Source organism: Camelus ferus, chromosome 10 (assembly GCF_009834535.1).
Source record: "Camelus ferus isolate YT-003-E chromosome 10, BCGSAC_Cfer_1.0, whole genome shotgun sequence".
In the NCBI taxonomy this organism is placed as follows: domain Eukaryota; kingdom Metazoa; phylum Chordata; class Mammalia; order Artiodactyla; family Camelidae; genus Camelus; species Camelus ferus.
The window spans coordinates 51449331-51469150 of NC_045705.1; the positions used below are offsets into that span (position 1 = coordinate 51449331).

The window sequence follows — 19820 nt, forward strand, 5'->3', positions numbered from 1 at the left end:
ATGCCCAGGTCCTCATCACCCTTGTGTGCTTGACATAAGGTGTCTCTTGGAAACTTGCTACTCAAAGTGTGGCCTGAGGACAATCAGCATCAGGTGTCCCAAGGGAGCCAGTGAGAAATGCAGTCCCACACCAGAATTGCTGAGCCTGAATCTGCATGGTCACCAGCTCCTGGGTGAGTCCCAGTCATGGCAGAGCGAGCAGCATGGCCCTAGGACTCAGTGGGACTCTGCCTTTTTCAGCCTTGCCTGGTCTAGTTTATAGGACTTTAATTCCCCACCGTCCCAAAGCTGGCCGAGCTGATTTCATGGCTATGCACAGATGACAGTCACCAGGGCCCTGTGCTCAGATAGGCCCAGAGCTTGTTTTAAAGCTCTACCATTGCTGTCTTGAAATTCTTAATGATTTGAGCAAGGGGCCCCAAGGGGCACTGAGTCCCATAAATTAGGTTGTGGTGATGACCGGTAACCTGGGACCCTCTGGGACTGGAGCTTAGAATCTCCCTGGCTTTTGCTACCTTCCTTCCCCATGCCAGACCCCACTTCCTGTGCCCCATGCCCCAAGTGCCAATCCTGCCAAAAAACACAGTCCTGACCCTGATGCAGCCCCAGCTGAGAGGAGAATTGAGGAGCCATTTAGTAACACTCGCCTGCCTGACCCGAGGGATTTGTCCTTGTGAAAGCAAGGATTGCTAGAACCATGCCTGAATCACCACACTTTAGTTATCACTTAGAGTTGCCACTTCTTTAGCATATAAATGTGTTAGATGCTTTGCTATATTTTAGTGCCTCATCTCATTAAATTTTTCCAGTAGCCAGTGAAGTATGTATTATTTTTCCCTGTTTAACAGAGAAGGAAACTAAAAAATATTTAGTAACATGCCGAAAACCAAATACTAGGTCAGAAGTAAAACAAGGATATATAAACATTAGTTTGTCTGAATCCACAGCCCTCAGACTACACTGCCTCATTGTACCCAGTGGTCCTCCTCTATGTCAGAACTCAGTTCCCTCCCACCAGCCTGCCTGCTCAGGGACTGAGATCCCTGCACACTGTGCACCCACACCTTGGAGATCCTTCCCACCATTTCTGCAAAGCTCCTGTTCTCCCAGTGTTGACAAAGAAGACATTTTACAGCAGACACATAAAGGATCTGTGTATTAGTCTCTTGTGGCTGCTGTAACAAATCAGCCACAAACTTGATGTCTTAAAATAAGACAAATTTATTCTCTCAACAGTTTTGAAGTTCGCAAGTCCAAAGTCAGTATTACAGCCCTGGAACTAAGGCACTGGCAGGGTCATCCTCTCCCTCAGGGGTTCTAGGAGAAAATTTGTTTCCTGACTGTCCAGTTTCTGGTGGCTGCCTTCGTTCTTTGGCTTGTCGCTACATCACTCCGATCTTTAAGGTCAGCATCTTCAAGTTTCTGTCTGATCCATCTTAACATTACCTTCTCTGCTGTGTGTCAAAGCTCCCTCTGCTTCCCTCCTACAACAATACGTGTAATTGCACTCAGGGCCCCCCTGGATAATCTAGGATAACTTTCCCATCTCAAGATCCTTGAATTATTCACATCTGCCAAGACCCTTTTTGCCATGTACGATAACATTAGCAGGTTCCAGGGATGAGGATGTGGGTATTTGGGGGGAGGTCATTTTTCAGCTTACCAATGTCTGCAGACAGACCAACAGTTGCAGGAGTTAGATGGAAAAATAAAGCTTTCCTGCCCTGTCCTCAAGAGGCTGCTTCTGAACAGCACAGTCCCCCCAAGAGAACCAGCTCCCCGGACTCAGGCCATTACTCAGAGGATAGAGATTCAAGGAGCAGGTGGCTGGGAACCTGTGGTTAAGGCCCCAAAGCCGAAGAGCCTGAGGATGGGTCTTCTAAGGACAGCAGAACTGAAAGTTAAGCTGTGCTCGGGAGAGGCACTGCATTCCCTTTGCACGGGCTTTTTACAGCTTTGCAGATAAAGTATGTGTGACAGCCACTGAATCTGTGAAGAATTCTGCTCTGGGAGCCTCATGTTTTCAAACACTGGCTAATAAACCTTCTTCCTATTCCCTTCTGTTGCTGTTACGCTTTTATCCCCTCTTATTTCCCAGTCAGAAACTGTTCCTCTCTCCCCCTCCCTCCTTATGCTCACATCCCTCTTCCTCCTTCCATATCGGGGTAACCAATCCCAACCTGGGAAACTGTGAGGGGCAACATCCAGTCACACTCCATGGGGGGAAAGTACAATAACTGTTTCCCGAAAGACGAGGAGAAGGGAATGACCTGAAAACAAACGCCTTCGAATAAAGTGAAAACCATCAGGAAAGTCCTCTGCTCAGAGCCAGCCCACGCAGGACGGGGCTCCTGCGCCTGCCCAGCTGCGTCCGAGCACTGCACTGGCAGCAGACTGCTGACAGTTATGAACCACGAAAGGAGGAGCTGGGAAGAATTGAGGCAAATTGTGGATGAACCATGTTGCTGTACGTGTGTGCGCACATCCAGAAATGGTGCCAGCACGACTGTGCAGGAGAGAGGTAAGGACTTAACCACCAGCACCTCCACGTGGAGCACTGGTGCAGCCCCCAACCAGGAGGCTGAGGCGAGGTCTCCTGTGACTCACACTGTCCCGGGCTGTTGCTCCAGGCTTGCCCATTTCCTGCACACTCCTTTCTGGGCCGGGGGAGCAGGTCTCCCACATCCTGGCACCACAGTAGACACACTTAACTGCTCACATTTCTTTCTTCAAAGAACAGACTGTTGGCTGTGCGTTTATTGTTCCAGCTCATCCTGACCCTATTTGCTACTGCACTGATCTATGCATGGCTTCAGCTTTCCTCTAATTAGAGTGTGTGTCTGTCAGATAGAGTTGGACCAGTGAAGCAGAACCAGTAGGAAAGAAACAGATACAAATACAAATACAGACACAGCTATATAGATATAGCTACAGATAGAAATAGACACATAGATGTATTAAGGGATTTATTACAGGGAATTGACCTACGCATTGTGAGAGCTGATTAAGTGGTCCCTGTGCAGCTGTCTCTGCATCTGATACTGGAGCTTGAAGTCCGTGAGGCAGACACGTAGGAAGGAACGATCACAAGCGGTCTGGAACCCCACAGGCACAATCTAGGACAGCCTAGAACCTGTCTCCATCCTTGTTGCCTCTGACCTTAGTGGAGAAGAAATCCTGCAGAGGCAGAGCCCCTCGTCACTGAGTGAAACCCACACACTTGGCCCAGCTGCTGCTTCACACCAGGAGTGGAGTCAGCACATTACAACAAAGCTATAGGATGGCCGCTGCCTCCCCTTCACCTCCAAAAGCTCTGGAGAATCTCCCTTGCGATCCATTCTAACTGGAAACACACAAGAAAAGGAAGTGCATGTCGACAAGCCAAGGAATTATACCACGTTACAAAGCCATCTGTGTGGGAGGTCAGGCTCCCAGGGGACAGATCCTGAGAGGGAGGTAGATGTGCAGGAGGTTGACTGGGCATGTTCTGGAGTGAAGGGAGCAGGATGGGGCTGTGGGGGAAGCTGAACAGAGAGACAGTCACAACAGGACCCCATTCTGCAGGGAGCTCTGGAGCCGGCATGGCATTCAGGGCCACCACGGACTCAGGCAAAGCTGCCCAGGAAGAGCCCCTGGCCCCGAGCATGGCAGTGAGGAGGTGAAGGGCAGCTTCCAGAGTGGACTCAGCCATGAACTGTCAGCAGCCTCCACTCCTGGCGGCTGGAGGATGGAGCGCCTCAGTCCCGAAGAGGGCATCTGGCCGGGCACCACTGTATCCAGGTATCCTGCTTCACTAAATGCCTCGCCTGTGAGGAGTGTATCAAACGTCTGCCAGCGGAGGGCTTTTTAGGTGGGACAACAAAACTTTGTCTATTGGGAAGAGGTGGCTGATTCTCCCCATTACTAGGGCCATTTGTTTCGTGGCTGCTTCCTTGTCAACCCTTCCAAATCTCCCAGCTCCAAGGGCTAGGCTGGAGGTGGAACTTCTAACAGCTTCCCTGGGGTTTTCTGTTGAACTGCTTCACAACTACCACACCATGTGGTCAGACTGATGACACGTACTCAGGAGAGCCTGGGAGAACCTGGGTTGTGGGGAATGAGGAATTCCAGGAAGAGTATGAGTTTCCTGCAGTGAGCTTGGAAAACCCGGGCGGGGGCTTTGCCTCCAGAAGGGCTGACTGCCGAGCAGCTCACTCCCTTCACTCTGCTTGGGGCGGTGGAGGGGGGGTGCTCTGGCCCCATCTCTGAGTCATTTTCCTGGTGACAGCGCAGGGTCTGTAAGTGGCAGAAAAGACAAGGCTGCCTTTTTGCCATTTCCCAGAGGCGTCATACCACCCCCTTACTCACAGCTATTCTTAAACATCGCAAAGTAAAACTGTCCCTAGTACTGGAGAGTCACACATATGTAGAAGTGTGGACAAATGCAGAAAATAAGTACATTCTTCCAGCAACTGCCCGCGACTGCCTGCTCAGTGCGCAGCCTCACTCCATCTAGTCCCACAGCCGGGATCTGAGGCATCTCCTTGAGCCCTCCCTCTCCTTCAGCCCCCATATCACCAAAGACCCTCCCTCCCACTTCCCTCTTTCTTCACTGCCCCCTCCTTCAACTGCCATCATCCCTCCCCTGGGGCCCTGCAGTGGCCTCTAAATTTGTCTCCTCACATCTACTCCTGCCCCCTTCCAATCTGTTCTCCACTCTGCAAACAGAATCATCTTTTAAAATTACAATTCTGATCATGTGTTTCCCGTCCTGAAATTCCTTCAGTGTCTTCTAACCTATTGCGCCCCAGATAAAGAATACAATTCTTAGTGTGGCCTGCCAGGTCTGACAAGCTCCTGCAAACCCTCACCAGGCTTCAGGCTTCAGGCTTCAGCTGGCACCTGGCTGTCCTCACTCGCTGTGCTCCCCCGGGCTGGTCTCCTCTCTGTGCCTTCTCTCCGGGCCTCCCTGCGGTTGTCTTCCCACCTTTGCTACTTCACATCTGCTGTGGGTAGTGGTTACATGTGCAGCACCTGCAGTCAGACAGGCAGGCTTCAAATCCCCAGTTCCAGCGCTTTAAAACAAAAAGCAAAACTATGTGGCTTTGGGCAGTTTACAAAAGCTCTTTGCACCTCAGTCTCCTCATCTGTAAAATGGAAACAATGATAGTTCCTGTAGCTGCAGGGGCAATGAGTTGATGCATATCCAGCACTTAGTGCCAGGCACGCTGTGAGTGCTCAGAAATGTTAGGTGTCATCATTGCCCATCCTTAGCCAGAAGCCCAGCACCTTCCTCAGGGAGGTCGTCCCCATCCCCAGCAGGCCCTCCCTGGCCCCACCAGGTGGGCTGTCCTGTGCCCTCCCTGCTCCTGATTTCTGCCTTCCACACACAGCACGGAGTGGATCTGTCTGCCTCCTGTTCTAGGCCATGAGCCCACTTGGGGCAGAAACACTTCTGTTTGTTCTCCATTCTATCCCCAGAGCCTGGCACAGTTTCTCCAAATAAATGCTCCCTTTTCTGGCGCAGCCGGGAGGTGTGGATGTGGGATGTGGTACGGGCTTTCTACCACCATATATGGAGTTGGAGAGTTGGGAGGCAAGAGGCGTGTCCTGGGGAGGCCTTTTGTGCTGACATTGAGTGAACGGTCTGCCCAGTCCAAGCGAGCGAGCGAGCACTCCCTACCCCGAGAAGAGGCACTCAATCAGCCCCAGGGTAGCTCCATGTGGTGCCTCTCCGCTGGCCAGGGGACATCAGAATGCAGCCAAAGCTTTGCTCCCCTGTTCAAGGCAGCCCTTCCCACCCACATTGACTACCCAGCCTCAGTAAGACACACACAGTGGGTGCAGCCTGGCTAACCAGGCATGTCGTTTTGATTTCCATTTCTCCATTACAGAGCATGTCCACCCAGGACAAACACTTCTCTGTGTCTGACCCAGAGAAGGGCAGGAGTGATGGAGGAAAAATATTCCAGGTTAGGAGGCCTGGATTCAAGTGCCAGCACTACGATTACTTCTCTGTGTGATCTCGCCCGTCACTTCGATTTCCTGATTTGTTCTACTGGTTTGTAAAACAAAGCACTGAGATGGGTGACTTAGCTCCAGCAAGCATACACTAGGCCCTTTCCCTCTCAGAGAACCCGCACCACACTGAACTCAGTTCTGGGTGGCATGGGGTCCTACTCAGGACACACACACGATTGGACTAAGGGTGGACACCCAACCCAGGCTGAGTCTTAGGCCACAAGGACAGAGTTAGCTGTATGGGGTTGGGCACCACAGCGGCTGTGCCGACGCCAGGCAGAGCCACAGAGTCATTGAATCTGGCAAGTGTCTCTGCAAACCTTGGGAAAGAAACTAGTTTTACAGAGAGGAGGATGGTGCAGAGAGGCACATGGCCCCAGACAGTAGCAGAGAAGCAGAAAGAGGAGTAGCCTGATGACTTTCAGTCCTGGTGAAGCCCAGTTATGATTCTTCCAAAGGATGCCTGGAAATTCCCCTGCATCCAGGTAACCAAACGATGGCTGACAAAGATGTCTTCTCATATTGGATGTCAATCAGATGAAACCTCAACCAATAGAGTACCTTGCTCATGACAGCTTTATACTTTTCAAAGAACTCTGACTCCACTTAGCCCATCTGAAAGTGGCTGCGAGATACTTGGAGGTGGCTGACCTGGGACTCTGGCTCTGGACATGGGTGCCAAAGATTCCCTGGTCTGTGAGCAGCACAGGTGAGGTGAGCCCAGGTAAGACATCCCCCAAGCGTCTCCGTAAAAATCAAAGAGCTGGAGAGGATGATGAGGAAGTGTTCCAAGAATTCTATTTTTTTGTAAGTTGTCAAGCAATTTTTATGTTCAATTAACAGTTGGAATACATAGCTCCTGAATTCAAAGTTCTCTTGAAATCCAACCCCTTGAAAACCCTTGATTCTCCAGCTTTATTCCACACATTTTCAATGCTTCATTATGGACACTTTCAAATATATATCAAAGTTTAAATTTTTCCAGTGAACACCCACATATCCACTATCTAGTTTATACTATTGACATTTTATTATATTGCTTATCACAAACTTATTCCTTTATCCAAGAATTCTTCAAAGACCTTTTTGTTCTGTTAAGTACTGCTTCCAGGGAAAAATGAAAGATATGGCTTTTTAAAGATGCCATTCCTATGAGCAAAAAGTGTATTTTGAACAGACATTGGCACTACAATAATACATCGTTTTGAGCCTTAGTTATCTCTGTAGCCCTGCTGTCAGGAACAGATGTGGCACAGAGCAGGCTCTTTACAGAATTAACTGAGTGCTTGCTCTGAGTCCAGGGCTGGTTTAACTTTAGACTCTCTCAACATCCCATTTTACAGATGAGAAACCAAGGCTTCAGAATCCCAGGTCTCACAGTTTTGTTGTGATGGACTTGAGATTTGAATCCAGGGCACCTGGCTCCAAACCCTTGGCTTAACCTCTGGGCTATATTTGATGCCCCTTAGACTTCTGTTTGGACAGGACTAGTGAGGGGTGGGCAAGCTGGCGTAACTTCCCAACATCAATACCAACTGTATTAAGAGTGTCAGCTTGTCCGCTCTTGCTGAGGGGCTTACAAACTCTTTTCAGCCAGGCCTGAACCTGTATTTTGGCTGCCCTGTCTATGAATAGAGTCTCTGAAAGAACAAGGCTCAGAGAGTCAGGGAAAGCTGGGTATGCACCTGGGACAGGTCTCATCCCTTCTGTGGGCTTTCATTTTCTGACCATAAAACACGGGTAGACAAGATCGCCTTTTGGGTCCCCTCTCACTTTCTCTATTTCCAAATGATTCTCATGGGTCATCTGGATTCTACCCACAGAGGAGAAGCTCATTTAAGCTTCAGGTTAAATAACTGAGCAGCTGGCACACGGTCAGTCCTCAGTAATTGTCCCAGAGTAATTTAAGGCATGCCTCAGGCATCTGGACTTTCTCATCATATCTGTGTCCTTCCCCGTGATTTCCTAACGCCTGATAAGACATGTGGGCTGTGGTAAAGCCTGTGGTTTATGAAATAGATTTCAGAGTTCAAATCCCAACCAGGGGGCATAAAACCCCTGAGAGGAGGAGGCCAGAATGTCATTGAAGCTGACAAAGAGATAGCATGAAATTAAAGGAAATGAGACCAAGCTCACTCATGAATACAGACGTGGAAATTCTAGACAAAACGTCAGCAAATTGAATTCAACAGTCTATTAAAAGAATAATTTACCACAACCAAGCAGGGTTTACCCAAAGAATGCCATGCAAAGCTGTTTTAATATGAATAAATCTGCTTACAGAATACATGAATGGGTCAAAAAAGAGAAACCAGATGATTATCTCAGTAGGGACAGGAAAATCATTAATGAAAATTCAACATTGATTCCTAAAGGGGACATTCAATAAAATACTAGGAAGAGACGGTACAAGTGGACATTGATGGGGTTTTTCAGTGGGAGAGCACTCCACACCTGACCCTCCCCCACCCAGGTGTGAGGAATCCCCCACTTTCTGAGTTGTGGTGGGAGGCAGAGGTACTTTCCATACAGAAATGGAGAAAACAGTTGCTTGCAGCAAAAGCAAGGCACTTGGCCTAAACTCACCGTGGAGCCAAGATGACAGGCAGCAGAGAAATTTTTCTTCTAATTTCAGCGTTATTGAGTGCAGAAAAATGTTTATGGTGGTTCCATTAATTGTAGCAACATCAGTTTGCAGGGACATCAGCAACAGAAGCACAAATGGCTACATTCGGGCTCCAGGGCCAGCAGTGCCAACATTTCAAGCCACGGATCCCACATTCCAAGACAGCGGTACATCCCTCTCTGTTCTGTGTGGTAATCTGGGCTGCGGTGCAAGCTGCCTGGGCTCTTCTCATCCCTGACTTTCTGGTGATTCTCTGAGCTATTCAGTATCCCGTCAATAAATTCCTTCTCTGCTTAAATCATCCAGGATCTGTTTCTGTTATTGGCAGCTAATAAGCCTTAACCATACTGAAGGCTATTTCCTTAACATAATAAAAATACGTCCCTCTCTTTTTTTCCCTAAAACTGTGGCCAAAATAACACATAAATAATGCCATTGATATTAAAACAAAAGCAAAACAAGGATTACAGCTAATTCCACCATCATTTTTTTGGCCTATGTATCTTTGTCTTTTTTAAAAAGGTTAGTTGAAGTACAATTTGCATACATGAAAATTTACCCCTTTAAAGGTTCTAGCAAATATATACTATCATTTAAGCACCACAGTATCCAGTACATAAACTATTTTCATCACCACAAAGTTCCCTCAAACTCCCTTAGTCAGCTCCCTTCCTGACCCCAGCCCTGCCAACCATTGATCTGATTTCTGTCCCTATACTTTGGCCTCCTCCAGTGTCAGATAATGAAACCATACAGTGGCCTTTGGTGTCTGCTTCTTTCCCTTAGCATACTGCTTTTGAGATTCCTCCAAGTTGCTGCGTGAGTGCATTCTGTCGTATAAATGTACCATATGTGTTTATCCCTTCAGTGATAGATGGACATTGGGTTGTTTTAAGTTTCAGATTGTTATGAATAAAGCTCCCATAAACATTTGTGTAAAGGGTTTTGTATAAACATCTGTGTTTGTTTTTTACTGGGTAAATATCTAAAAGTAGAAATGCTAGGTCACAGTAAGTAAATATTTGACTTTATAAGAAACTGCCAAACTGTTTTCCAAAGTGCTATACCATTTTGCATTTCCACCAGCACTCTGTTGCTCTGCCTTCTCACCAGCACTTGGTATTATCAGTCTGTTGACTGTAGTTCTTCAAGAAACGCACAGCAGTATCTTGGCTTGGTTTTAATTTTTATTTGTCTCATAACAGATGATGTTGAGCATCATTCCATGTGTCTATTTGCTACTAATATATCTTTTTTGGTGAAGTATCTGTTCAGATTACTCACCTATTTTTTTATACGGTTGTTTGTCTTATTATTGAGCTGTGAGGAGTCTTTATACATTCTGAATACAAGTTTGTTTTTTTTACTTTACTTTTTTGGGGGGGAGGTAAATAGGTTTATTTATTTATTTATTTATTTTATAATGGAGGTACTGGGGATTGAACCCAGGACCTCCTGCACGCTAAGCACGCACTGTACCACTGAGCTATACCCTCCCCCGAATATAAGTTCTTTATCAAATTTGTGTTTTGCAAATGTTTTCTCTCAGTTTGGCTTGTCTTTTCATTTTCTTAAGAGTGTCTTTCAAAAAGCAAAAGGTTTTATTCTGATGAAGCCAAATTTATCATTTTTTTCTTTTATGATTCTTGCTTTTTGTGTCTTATGTAAGAAATCATTGCCTAGCTCAAGGACACAAAGGGGTTTTTTTTCTCCTATACTTTCTTCTAAAAGTTTTACAGTTTTAGCTCTTATTTTTGAGTATATGATTCATTTTGAGTTAATTTTTATAGACAGAGTGAGAAAAGGGTCAATGTCCATTTTTTGCATATAAATGTAAAATTTTTCCAGAATACTATTATGGTGTAACATTGTTCTAGAAGTTCTGGTTGGCATAATGAGATACAAAACATAAGTAAGAAGTATAATTATTTGGAAGGAAGAGAAAACCATCATTATTTACAGTCAGTGTGAATTTCATACCCACAAAACTCATACCCATTGAAAGCACGTAGAATTGATAAGAAGAATTCGATAAAATGATTCACTACAAAATAAACATACAAAAATCAATAACTTTTCTATATAATAATAGTAATCATTTAAATGATAGAAAAATTAAGAATTTGGTACAGAATAGCAACAAGACATACCTGCCTGCAAATAATCCTGCCAAATAAGGGCAGGGCCTATATAATGAAAATCAGAAAGCTTTCTTGAGGATGTAAAAGGTAACTAAATATAGATATGTCAATCTCTTAGATGGAAAAACTCAACAGTGTAAAGATATTCATTTTCCCAAATGAATTTTTAATACTGAGGGTTTTTTTGGAACATGGCAAAATGATTCTAAAATTCATCTGGAAGAGTGAGCAGGAAATAGCTGGGGAAAAAAATGTATTGAAGAACAGTGAGGAGAATCTGCCCTACCAGATGTGAGGATACTTTAACATCAAAAGTCAAATGTGGTGATGAGGGTCCCAAATCAAATAAATAGATGGGTCAGTATGCTAGAATAGAATAAATTAGCCTGAAACCGAGCCTGCTGTATATCAAAACTTCATATATGATAACTGAAGCATTACTAATCAGTTGGCATCAGGATATGTTGCAGAGTAACAAGCATAGAAGAAAGGAGACCAGTTAAGAGGCTACTGGAATAGTCCAAGAGAAATATGATGGTGGAGAAGCTCACTGGGTCCCTAAGCCAGAGGGGCTTCATGGTCATCAGGCAAGTAGGAACACCCTCTGGGGAGCAGGGCATTGCAGGCTGGTGGGCAGATGTGTAGAGGGAGTCGGTACATCCAGTGCCCTCTACTGACAAAGCTTAACATCATGCCAGCTGGCAAAGGAGAAAAATGTAGAGTCCTTATCCATTCCAACTGTTCAGGCAGCAAACAGTGAATTTGGAGCCGACAGGTAATATATTAATAACCAACACAGGATGTCAGGGCCAAACCACACTTTTCTCACATAGTTAGGGTCTCAGCTCTGGAACATTTGCCAACATCCTAATGGCCAAAGAAAGTCACTTGACCAAATCCAATATCAATTTGGAGACATGAGGGTGAGGCCGGGTAAGTACACTCTATCGGGAGAGGGGGAAAGGAATGAATATTTGCCAAATGATAATCTAAATGATCACAGGTGATACTAGTAGGATGTCCTGATAGATTGAAAGGGAAAATTTTTTTAACGTAATGACTTTTAGAGATTGGATATATGAGCATGTGCGTAGCCGATTTTGCTACTTAGTAATATACAAAGACTAGAAGATGAACAGGTTTGCTGGCTAAAATCAAGAGTTTTGCTTTGGTATTGTTAAATATTGACAGCTAGGAGTAGATGTCAAGTAGGCAGTGTGGTATGTGTCCAGGGCTCAAGAGAAGGGCCACATTTAGAGATATGAGCACGATAATCATCAGCTTATAGAAAATGATTTATGCTGTGGATCTGCCTGAGGCCACCTGGGGAAAGAGTGTAGCTGGTGCAGAGGAAATGTCCAAGGATGGAGCCCTGGGCACGTCAACGTTTACATAACCAGGAGGAAGGAGGAGTCAGTGGGGGAACGCAAAGGAGTCTCTGGTATTGTGGAACAAAACCAGGAGGGTGTGGTGTCCCAGGAGCAAAGAATAACAAGGTGTTTGAAGAAGGAAGGAGTGCCATTTTACTGAGTGAAATGTTACTGGGAATTTGAATAAGATGAGAAAAGAGATGGAAGCTGTTGGTGACCCTGGCAAGAACTATTTAAGGGACCAACTCCATGAAGAAGCACTGTGCTAGGTGCTGGAGATACAAAGATATAAAAGATAAATTTCTGGCTCTTTAGGAAATCACAGCCTGGTGGAGAAGGCAGACATGCAAATAAATCACTGCCATACAGAGTGATAAATCTTATAACAGAATAACATTTTCCTAAATGTGTTCCACTGCACACTGCTTGAGGGAGATGTTAATCGGTGCTCTAAAACCAAAGCATCCCAAGACCAAACAAACTTGGGAAGCACTGCAGACTGAACCCCATCTCAGGCTGCAGCGCCGATGGCAGGGCTCTCGGTGCTATGCTCAGGGCTTAGGAAACCAATGAATTGCACCTTGGGGGCCTGTCTACATCCCCAGGTCTTGTCTGACATCCCACAGATTAAGGGAAAACAATACCAGCTCCGCAGCAGAGAGAGCCACCGGGGGAGGGAAAGAGATGACACTGAAGAGCAGCCTCTGGCAGGGTGACTGAGAGCTGGAGTGCTCTCTGCAGGAACGCCACAGCAGGCTTGCCCGGCACGGCACGTGCCCAGGATTCTGCAGCAGGGCAGCAGGGGGATGGGAAGGACTGGTCTAGAACCACAGAACCCAGTGTCTGAGACATCCCAGCTGAGCCCACGGACCTGCATTCCTGGGGCAACCACTTATGTTGCAGCAGAGTTGAAAAGTTTGGCTTCCCATTAATTTGACAATTTCCCTAGAGGTAGAAAAATTAGAGGGAAATTAAATCACCAGCCAGCTCCTCAGCGGTCTCAGGTCTCCAATTTTCCCCTGACAGAGAAGGCACCGGAGGCATCAGAGACCCCATTCATACTTTGATGCATAAAATGCATGCTGATGAACAAATCAACTTATTAGTCCATAGCTCTGGGATTCCCAGGTGCTTTCTGAAATGTCCTACCTTGAGCAGGTAGGGAGTGGCGAGGAGGGTGAGGCAGCAGGGTTCTCACACATACTTTCTGGTGGGGATCAAGGAGAAACCCTGATCTGGCAGAACAGGGACACATTGGGAGGCTGGAAGGTGCGGGCTCCAATGCCCAGAAGACGTGTAAGCTCAGGTGTGGCAGAAGCACGTGTTGGTACACAGTGGGTGGGTGCCCAGGAGCCCGGGCAGCAGAAGGCACTTCAGGACTATGGTTCTGAGTGATGGCTCAGCCACAGCACAGCCCCAACCTATGTCTAAGACTAAAGCAAGTAGCAGCCAACCCTGGGGGAGGGATGGGCAGGGAGAGCTGAGGATGAGGAACCGGAGTAGTTTTTTTTCTCAGCAACTCAGTCCTGAGAAAATCATCATGTCCACTTCATCCTGATAGATCGGAGTTGGAGAATCCAGGTCTGCCCTTCGATAGTTCTAGCTGTGGAATGGGAGGACCCCCCCCCCCACCAGGGTCTGGGAGCTCATGCACCTCAGACAGAAGGAGGCCACAGAGCCAATACCCTTACCTCTTCCCTGTTTTTCTTGAATTTTCGAAAACCCCTCCTGAACACAGGATCTTTGGTTTAAAGGGTTCTGTGAGTCATCTTTTCAAGGAGTCAAGCAAAAAAGACTCATATTTGGAGCTGTTTTTTGCTGCAAAGAATCAAATGGTACTCTCACTGGCTCCAAAACAGAGATGTGGCTCATTGCAGTGACACAGAGAGAACTTACACTAAAGTTCAGGACAGGAAGCACCACCAGGAACAACTCGTCTCTCTAAGAACACATGGTCTTTCTAATTCTGCTTCCATTTGATTCTTCTCTTGACCAGCTGGCTTCCTCTGCTCACACATACTCTCCATGGTCCCCCACAGCAGCCGTCAACCCTGACTTTAGATCACTTTTAGTCTAAAGAGCCCACCATCAGCTGGTCACAGTCCCTGGGCCAATTCACCCAAACTCTTTGAAGTTGATTGACCACTGGCAATTCAATGAGTCATTGGCTGGAAATGGCAAGTCAACGGGTAATTACTCAGTAGGTCATCAACCAGAAAATAGGTCAGCTATTCACCAACTACTGCCATGGAGTACTGTCAAACAACCCTTGTCCTCTTCCTTCCAGGAGACATGGGCAGGCCAGATACTGAAGCCTAAATAGTACAGAATTGTGTAGCTAATTCCCAGAAATGCAGATTTATTGAAAAAATATATAGCAAAGCAAGTCTGGTAGCCTGAATAATGCCCTCCCCACCCCCACCCCTCGCCACAGAGACGTCTACATTCTAATCCCTGGAACCCACAAATATGTTGCCTTATAAGGCAAAAAGGACTTCGCAGGCATGATTAAGTTAAGGATCTTGAGATAGGAAGACTGTGCTGGATTATCCGGGTGGGCCCAATGTAATCACAAGGGTCCTTTAAGAGGGAAGCAGGATGGTCCAAGACACCGTAGTAGATGTGACAACAGAAACCGGAAACTGGAGTGATTCAGGAAGAAGCCACAAGAGAAAAAATGCAGACTGCCTCTAGAAGCTAGAAGAGGCAGGGAAATGGATTCTCTATGAAGCCCCCAGAAGGAACATGGCCCCACCGACATTTTGATTTTAGACTTCTGACCTCCAGAACTGCAAGAGAACAAATCTGGGTTCTTTCAAGCAACTAAGTTTGTGATAATTTGTTACAGCAGCAGTAAGAAACCAATACAGCTGGAAACCATGGGGAGTCATCATCTTAACTCGATATGCACTGTGGGGTCCAGGGCGTCTCATAAAGAACAAGAAATGCAGCTCAAGCCCATTCAGGATGCAACTTGAGTTCCAGCAACTACTGTGTGCCTTCACTCTTCCCAGAACTGAAGTTTGAGTGAGTTGGTTCATCACCACTACGCAGCATTCCTTTTGAACAGAGAGGGTCAGGCTAATGGAACCCCCTGGGGAGTTTCCTGCCAATACCCCTCAGTGGAGGGCGGCTTTGTCCTGTGCAGTCAGCCATAGCCAGGGCAGCAGGGTCCCTGTGAGACAGCACACATTCACAACAACAGCTATCGAGGAAAGAATGGGTTTGGGCTATTTGTGTCATCTCGGCATCTCCTGCAGCCAGTAGGTTTCAACCCAGGGAAGTTTTAGAAACAATCTTGAGGTTTTTAAGAGAAGAAAGACCCTTCCTGACCTCTTTATACCAACTTTAATGCTGCAGTTTGAATTTTCAGAAGCTTTAGAGCTAAAGGTTTGAGGTTCCTTTCCTTGGGGTCTTTTGATTGCGGCCCCGCTGTCTCCTAACACCAGTGCTGCAGGCAGTCCCCCTTCACAGGTCAAAGGCAACCATTCCTCCTGCACCTCCCATCCTGCCCTTGGCCCTGCAGATTGGTTTGAAGGAGGGCACAGGCTCCCTGCCTGCCCAGGAGCGGTATTTTTACGAGTTTAAAGTAAAGAAAAAGAATCTGTTGAAGCCAATTTCAAGTTCTAGGCATGAAAAGAGATGCGGTGCTTGAGCTTCGGAAATCAGGATGGCTTAAGAAGTCAAAGAGTTTGAATTACTGCCTTTGGGAGTGGAAGAAACCCAGACAATTAGAGGTGTAAAGGCACAGGATTCACGGCTTGATAGGTGTTGATATATCCCTAAAACCAGGTCTCCAGGCCCACTGGAGCCTGACCTCATTTAAAATTGCTGGAAAAAAATGCATTTAATAAGCTCAGTCTGAAGGCTCCTTGATGATTCAGTTCGGATCAGCCTTTTTCCTGTAAGGTCTGTTTAATTTATTACTACTATTATTTTTTAGGTATTTACGTTTTCCTCTTGTAATATGCCACCTTTTTTTTTTAAGCAGTTGGGCATCCCAGACCAGATTACCAGCTATATAAACTGTGCCTTTCTATGGTATTTGTTAAAAGGCGAGGATTTTTTTTAAACTCATTATTTATCTTTTTAAGTACTTTCAATGGCTTGTCTCAAAACTGTTCACTCAGTTTTCTTAATTTGAATCATCATTTGGGCTTCCCAATCCCTATTACTAAATTTAAAACTTTAACATGTTTTAATTTAAATTTTACTGAAAGGATCATATATATCTCTTATGATTCCTTTAATAAAGATTACATAATTAAAATGCATATGTATTTTTAATTTATACATTTATATAGTAGATATATCTATTCAAGAAGGCAAAGTTTATCTGCCATATCCTAATATTTTGTCAGAAAAAAAAATTGATAATCTGGTTTCTAGCATAGGCATGGGCAGCCCCCACTGAAGGTCCCTTGGGGAAGTATCATGATGACAGTTCATCTCTTCCCCCTTAGAAATTGCAGGAAATGCAGATGGCCAACAGGCACATGAAAAGATGCTCAACATAGCTAATTATCAGGGAAATGCAAATCAAAACCACAATTAGATATTACTTCACACCAGTCAGAATGGCTATCATCAAAAAGAACTCAAATAACAAAGCTGGGGAGGATGTGGAGAAAAAGAAACCCTCATACACTGTTGGTGGGAATATAAACTGGTGCAGCCACTGTGGCAAACAGTATGGAGGTTTCTCAAAAAACTAAAAATAGAACTACCGTATGATCCAGTAGTCCTGGGTATATACTCAAAAAAACCAAAAACAGTAATTTGAAAAAATACATGAACTCTAATGTTCACAGCAGCATTATTTACAATGGAAAAGTTATGGTAGCAACCTAAAAGTCCATCTACAGATGAATGGATAAAGAAGATATATATATGCAATGGAATACTACTCAGCCATAAAAAAGAATGAAATTTTGCTATTTGCAGGAATATAGACGGACTTGGAGGGAATTATTCTAAGTGAAATAAGGCAGACAGAAAAAGACAAATACTGTATGATGTCACTTATATGTGGAATCTAAAAAATACAACCAACTAGTGAATATAACATAAAAGCAGCAGACTCCCAGATGTAGAGAACAAACTAGTGGTTACCAGACAGGGGAGGGGCAATATTGGGGTGGGGGAGTGGAAAGTACAAACTATTGGGTATAGGATAGGCTCAAGGATGTATTACACAACATGGGGAGTATTTTGTAATAAATGTAAATAGAGTATAACCTTTAAAACTGTATAAAATTTTTTTTAATTTTTAAATTTTTTATTGAAGTGTAGTTGATTTACAGTGTTAGTTTCAGGTGTACAGCAAAGTGATTCAGTTATACATATATATACATAATATTTTCTTTTCAGATTCTTTTCCATTATATGTTATTACAAGAAATTGAATATAGCTCCCTGTGTTATACAGTAGATCCTTGTTTTATCTATTTTATATATAGTCATGTGTGTCTGTTAATCCCTAATCTCTAATTTATCCCTCCCCACCCTTTTCCCGTTGGTAACCATAGTTTCTTTTCTATGTTCTTGAGTCTGTTTTTGGTTTGTAAATTGAATTTGTGTCACTTTTTTTAGAGTCCACATAAAAGTGATATCATACAATATTTGTCTTTCTCTGTCTGACTTCACACAATATGACTTCCATCCATGTTGCTGCAAATGGCATTATTTCATTCTTTAAAAAAATAAAAAACTTTTTAAATAAAATAAATAAATAAAAAGGCAAACAAACAAACTGAGAGATCAGCTCCAGGCCATGGCCTTCCTCCTGCAAAGTCTGACCTCCTCAGGATGCCTGAGGTCCACTGTGAAGATCCCAGGTGTGTGTGGGTGCCTCTGGGGAGGGCAGTGGGAAGCCTACAGACGGCTGGGCCGGAGGAGGGCCTTGGCACCCTGCCTCTGGTGGGGACAGAGCAGGGCTCCCTGGGCACCTCGTTCTTCCCCACCTTTATGGAGATCACTTTTCTGCCTCTTACTAGGGTGCAGTCCCAGGACTACACTCCTGCCCACAGCATCTCCGAGGCAAGCTGGATGAACCCTCAGGTTGTCATGGACCTGGAAGCTGTGTGCCCAGTGGCCAGCACACGAAGAAGCAGGTGTGGTGTGGAAAGCCCAGTGCCTCCACGTCACACCCTGGCCTGACCCTCCAGCTGAGGCAGCTCTGTGATATCTACACACCTAGGCTGGGGATGGGGTGCTAAGCAGAGATGCCAGCAGCTTCTTTGAGCCTGGACATGTCATATACTCAGACACATCCTGGAGAACGGGGACCCACTCCCAGGCCACCTTAGGCTCTTAGCACCTCCCAGGGGATTTGCAGGAACCCCAAATCATCTGGTTTCAGGAGCTATCAGGAACCCTCTAAAAAGGGCTTGGCTGATAACAGAGTAACTTACTAATCGCAGTTTAAATCATGCCCACTTGCCTGCCTCCCCAAGTGTATCTGATTCAAGAATCAAGAGAATGGAATGCTAACGGCAGAACACAGAGCAGAGGAAGTGGGGCCATGGGGCAGAGAGCCCTGCCCAATTTCCCCTTAAACAAGAAGGCGTCTGGAGCTGCCCCAAGGCTCCCCTGGGTACCTGGAGCCCAGGGATGGGGGGTTCAGTGCTTGACCAGAGGAACTGTTGCTTACACATGTTCTAGCAGGGGGCTCGGGGAGCTCTGTGCTGGGGGTGGGGCTTTCAGGGCCCTGTTTTACCTCCACAGTTGGAGCAGTCATAAGTGTCCATGTGCTATTTTCAACATTTTAAAGCTCTTAGTGGAAGCTGCATGTGTTTTCCTCAGTCAAGACTCCCTCCTCCCCAAAAAACTAAATGAAGCTATAAGCTTCAATTTATACAACTCAGCATTTATACTGTGATGATCTCTTATGGATCAGAAGCTCTGATTGGCAGTTACATACAGTTTTGATGAATAAAACCATGAAAACAAATTTATTATTATCTGCAAGGGAAGAGTATATGGTAGATAGGATTTTCCAAAGCATGGAGTCTGAGGGGGAAAACAACACAAAAGGTATCCATGATAATGGTAAGGCTGGGAGCACTGAAATAAGAATTCCAGGGGCAGGGGCAGAGGCAGGAGTTAAGAAAGGCTGTCGGATTGGCTTCAGTCTGTTACAGTGCAACGCCAGGCATCATAGTAGGAATAGTGTAGGATACAAAGGGGAGAACTTCGGGCCATGGCTGTTTTGGCTCTGTTTTCACACTTGTGCAAGGAAGGGGTTGGACTTGCCTGATTCCTCCTCCTAGGGCCAGGGCTCCAGACCCAACCCAGGAGAAAGGGTTTAGAAATATAGTGCTACTTCAAGGCTGTGTGACCTTGAGGAAACTGCTATGCCTCTCTGAGCCTCAAGTTCCCATTAATCCTAGTGCCTACCTCTCATAGCTTTATTAAGTCTCCAGGATTATTCTAGCTGCCGATTTTACTGCTACTTCTTACCTCTTTTGAACTCTGACCCCTGGCTTGGATTTAAGGTTATAGCACACATAGTTAACTCTGGGATTCCTTGCTGAGCCCCAAGATTAGCTGTTTATAGGCCCCTATGTCTGCTTCCATCCCATATTCCTCTGCCTCAGGGCTAGTTCCACTTTGCCATCAGCTTTCCCATCTCAGCATCTCTTCCCGCTTTCCTTCTCAGCCTGACTGTTACTGACACCAGTG

The 19820-nt window shown here is 45.6% G+C and overlaps 1 protein-coding gene across 7 annotated transcripts in view; it reads right to left on the reverse strand.

Annotated features, from left to right (window-relative positions):
* The window catches only part of LOC116666442, a 176545-nt gene that overhangs the window by 110839 nt on the left and 45886 nt on the right, over positions 1-19820 (reverse strand). Inside the window, exon 1 of one of the 7 annotated variants that reach the window (XR_004323293.1) lies at positions 4851-5880. The exons of the other annotated variants lie outside the window; for them this stretch is intronic. The gene's annotated coding sequence lies outside the window, so the exon portion shown is untranslated. Of the gene's footprint in view, positions 1-4850; positions 5881-19820 lie in introns of those variants that run through there. 7 annotated transcript variants of the gene reach the window in all.